We start from the raw sequence: 5,000 nt of genomic DNA on the forward strand, positions 1-5,000 counted from the left end.
GTTTTGTTATACCCATTTCTATCAAAGGTATCTGACATTCTCAAAAACTCCCATTTTCTAAACTCTAGTGAATAAGCTGTGATAATGGTGTCTGTTTGGTTTGACTGTAATAACTGAGTGTGTGCAGTACTGGAGTCTGGCAGCTAGAGGCAGCAGCGCTCTTACAGCGTTATTACAAGGAAGATTCAGAGGCAAGCAAACATTTAATTGCTCCATTATAAATTTAGTGAGTCGTGGGTCCAAAACTAGGGATTAGCTGCTTCAGACAACAGTTTATTCATTCCACCAAATCACATGCACAGGATTTTGGGATAAAACGTAAGGATATTTTTTTTTTTTTTTTTTTTTTTTTTACAATTTCTCCTTCTGTGACCAAAAAATGAAAAGAAAGGTTTAGGGCACTGGAGCAACACCAGGGTGAGTAAATAATGACTGAAGTGTCATGTTTGGGTGAACTATCAGACGACAAAACTGAGAATAAACAATTCTTTAATTATAACTAATAATTTCTGATCGAGTCTTGATGATAGACCCGCTGAGCATCATCAGTGACAAATCACTATGGTCCAGTCAAGTCGCCTTTATTTATATAACACTTTTAAGAATACAGATTGTGTCAAAGCAGCTTTACAGTATCAAATAAGGAAATAGTTTGTCAATAATGTAAAATAACAATAATAAACTCAATTTTCAGTTAAAGGCAGTACATCATTGAATTCAGTGATGTCGTCAAGTCACCTTTATTTATATAGCGTGTTTAACAAAACAGATTGTCTCAAAGCAACTGAACAACATTAATTAGGAAAACAGTGTGTCAATAATGCAAAGTGACAGTTAAAGGCAGTTCATCATTGAATTCAGTGATGTCATCATGCAGCTCAGTTCAGTTTAAATAGTATCTGTGCAATAATTTGCAATCAAGTCAACGATATCGCTGTAAATGAAGTGTCCCCAACTAAGCAAGCCAGAGGCGACAGCGGCAAGGAACCAAAAAACCATCGGTGAGAGAATGGGAAAAAAAGCTGTAAATGAAGTGTCGCTCAGTCGGGGGGCCAGTTCTCCTCTGACCAGACGAAACCAGCAGTTCAATTCCAGGCTGCAGCAAAGTCAGATTGTGCAGAAGAATCATCTGTTTCCTGTGGTCTTGTCCCCGGTGGTCGTCTGAGACAAGGTCTTTACAGGGGATCTGTCTCTGGGGCTCTAGTCCTGGTCTCCACTGTCTTTCAGGGCTGTAGAGGTCCTTTCTAGGTGCTAATCCACCATCTGGTCTGGATACAGACTGGATCTGTTGGCTACGGTGACCTCGGAATAAGAAAGAAAAAGACTAATATTAGCGTAGATGCCATTCTTCTAATGATGTAGCAAGTACATCGGGTGTTATGGGAAGTGTTCCCGGTTCCGGTTTACCTAATTAATGCAGCCTAACAAAGTGTATTAGTATGTTATGTGTAAGCCAGGTTAAAGAGATGGGTCTTTAATCTAGATTTAAACTGCAAGAGTGTGTCTGCCTCCCGAACAATGTTAGGTAGGTTATTCCAGAGTTTGGGCGCTAAATAGGAGAAGGATCTGCCGCTCGCAGTTGACTTTGATATTCTAGGTATTATCAAATTGCCAGAGTTTTGAGAACGGAGCGGACGTGGAGGACTATAATGTAACAAGAGCTCGTTCAAATACTGAGGTGCTAAACCATTCAGGGCTTTATAAGTAATAAGCAAGATTTTAAAATCTATACAATGACCACCCAATAGAGCATTACAATAGTCTAACCTTGAGGTCATAAACACATGGATTAACTTTTCTGCATTTGACATTGAGAGCATAGGTCATAATTTAGATATATTTTTGAGATGGAAAAATGCAGTTTTACAAATGCTAGAAACGTGGCTTTATAAGGAAAGGTTGCTATCAAATAGCACACCTAGGTTCCTAACTGATGACGAAGAACTGACAGAGCAGCCATCAAGGCTTAGACAGTGTTCTAGGTTATTACGTGCAGAGCTTTTAGGTCCTATAATTAACACCTCTGTTTTTTTAGAATTTAGCAGTAAGAAATTACTCGTCATCCAGTTTTTTTATATCGACTATGCATTCCGTTAGTTTTTCAAATTGGTATGTTTCACCGGGCTGCGAAGAAATATAGAGCTGAGTATCATCAGCATAAAAGTGAAAGCTAACACTGTGTTTCCTGATGATATTTCCCAAGGGTAACATGCAAAGCGTTAAGAGTAATGGCCCTAGTACTGAGCCTTGAGGTACTCCATCACCATGCAGCTCAGTTCAGTTTAAATAGTATCTGTGCAATCACGTCAACGATATCACTGGATTTTAAGTGTCGCCAACTAAGCAAGCCAGAGGCGACAGCGACAAGGAACCAAAATTCCATCGGTGACAGAATGGAGAAAAAACCTTGGGAGAAACCAGGCTCAGATGGGGGCCAGTTCTTCTCTGGCCAGACGAAACCAGTAGGTGACTGCAGTGACCTAACCTCACACCGACTCCGGACACAGCACAGACTCTTCCGTAGGTCACCGTCTTCTCCAGACTGGACTGCTGTAATTCTCTCTTGGCGGGCCTTCCCACATGTACTGGCAAATGCTGCAACTGATCCAGAATTCAGCAGTGAGAGTGGTCTGTAATGAGCTGAAGAAAGTTCACGTTACTCCTCTCCTCATCAGGTAACACTGGCTACCAGTAGCTGCTCGCATTAAATTCAAGGTACTGATGTTTGCCTACAAGACAACCACTGTTTAGACTTATGTGCCCTACAGAAGCTTGTGTTCTGCAAGTGAACGACGCCTCGTGGTGCCATCCTAAAGAGGTTTAAAATCACTCTCACAGACCTTTACCTGGACTGTGCCCAGCTGGTGGAATGACCTGCCCATCTCAATCCGAGCAGCTGAGTCTTTAACCATTTTCAAAAAAAAAAAAATCTAAAGACATATCTTTTTCCTTTTTCGCAGCACCTGACCAATAATACTAGCACTTATCTATTCTTTTCTATACTATACTATTCTATTCTGTCTAATTTATTTAAAAAAAGAAAAAACCATCTTGCTGTATGCACTGTGCTAGACTAACTGAGACTTGTCACAGCACTTGTATATTGTTGCTCTCTCTTTGGTATGATTGGTTCTACTTTGTAAGTCGCTTTGGATGAAAGCGTCTGCTAAATGACTAAATTTAAATGTGTGTGTGAGAGAGAAAGTGATAGTTCTAAATAACAATTTATGAACATGCCTTTATAAGTCTATGGGATTTTTTTTTACCACTTTTTCATCCGCTGTGCCAACATCGTAGGATAGATCGCTTAAAAAAAGATACAGCACACCTCTCCTCAATAAGCCAGTTGATTTGACACCTCATTCATGGGTCTACGACAAACGGTGCGGGAGGAGTTATGCGCCAAAATTTTGTCCAAAAGAAGAATAAGTATGCAAGATAACAATAGTAATGCCTTGCCTTTGGCAAGCACCACTAATAATAATCTTTCTCAAGCCAATTTAAAACAACACGAAAGTCGCAGCAGGAAGTGATGCAGCGGCAGATTCCTCTGTGTTTGTGTCGAGGGCGTGCCGCTGGTGACTCATGGCATGTTGGGGTTGCCTAGTAACAGCAGTTGTTTTCTTTCAAACTCTGAAGTCAAAAATGAGAGAGAGAGAGAGAGAGAGAGAGAGAGAGAGACTTAGTTCTGTAAGAGTCTCCTCAGAGTCCAGAGGAACACTACGAACAACGCATGCAGGGCAGAATCAGGCCAGTACCCTCTACTAATGCACATTGAGAACCCAGCCATCACATTTAGGAAACACCTAGAAATGAGCGACCCCAACTCTTACCATTTTAAAGCCCTTAAAAACCATGAAGTGAACCCTGAAAAAAGTCCCCTGATTCAGATCATCCTGAAGCTGCAGAAAAAAACTAACACGACTAACAACAGCCAGCATCAGGACTCTGAAATATCCATCCACACAATTCAGCCCAACCAAATAATAAAAGCACAAGAAGAAAATGATCTAACTTACTGGTCTGAAACAACAGAAAAACAAAGTAAACTTGAATGTTATTTGGCCCTAACACAACTGCAGAATATCTGAGTTCAGTGAAAGACTGTAAATGAAGACAGATGAGGAGGTCCAGACTGAGCAGTCATACTCTGACTATAGAGACGGACAGATATCCACAGCACTGGACACATCTGCCCTTACTGACCCACAGAGACACTTCCTCACCAGCTGCTCTAACTATCAACACATTACAAAGACATTTCATCCCAGATTTGAAACACTTTACTCTGACTTCAAAACGTTCAACAAGAAAACACAACTTCATTATTTATTAGGTGAAAAACAAGATTGTATCTAACTAGCAGCACAATACACTGATGCCTGTCACAAAAAGTCAACAAATCAGTGATGCGCCCGGAAACACACACCACAAACGCACGCACACACATGATGCCTGTTTGAAAAAGTCAGGTTCATCCCATAGGTGTAATGGTTTTTATTCTGTACAAACTGTATATTCTATCGCCCTACACCAACCCTACCCCTTAAAGGAAACTTTGTGCAGTTTTACTTTCTCAGAAAAACTCATACTGTATGGTTTATAAGCGTTTTGAAAAATGGGGACATGGGTTATGTCCTCATAAGTCACCCTCTCCTTTTAATACCATGTGACATACCCATGACATTATACACAGTTGTGTCCTGATATGTCACAAAAACACACGCACACACCATGCACACACCATGCACACACACACACACACACACACCCACCACATTGAATTATAAATTGTTCGTAGAATTTTTAAATGTTATTTGTTCTACTTTTTAAATGTATATACATGCATGTTTTTGCTGCATATATCTGTTCTGCATATATGCTTTTGGCATAACAATTGTCATGCCAATAAAGCACATATTGAATTGAATTGAACTGAACTGAACTGAATTGAATTGAATTGAATTGAATTGAATTGAATTGAATTTAACTGAATTGAA

This window comes from Cyprinus carpio, chromosome B3 (genome assembly GCF_018340385.1).
Source record: "Cyprinus carpio isolate SPL01 chromosome B3, ASM1834038v1, whole genome shotgun sequence".
Classification (NCBI taxonomy): Eukaryota; Metazoa; Chordata; class Actinopteri; order Cypriniformes; family Cyprinidae; genus Cyprinus; species Cyprinus carpio.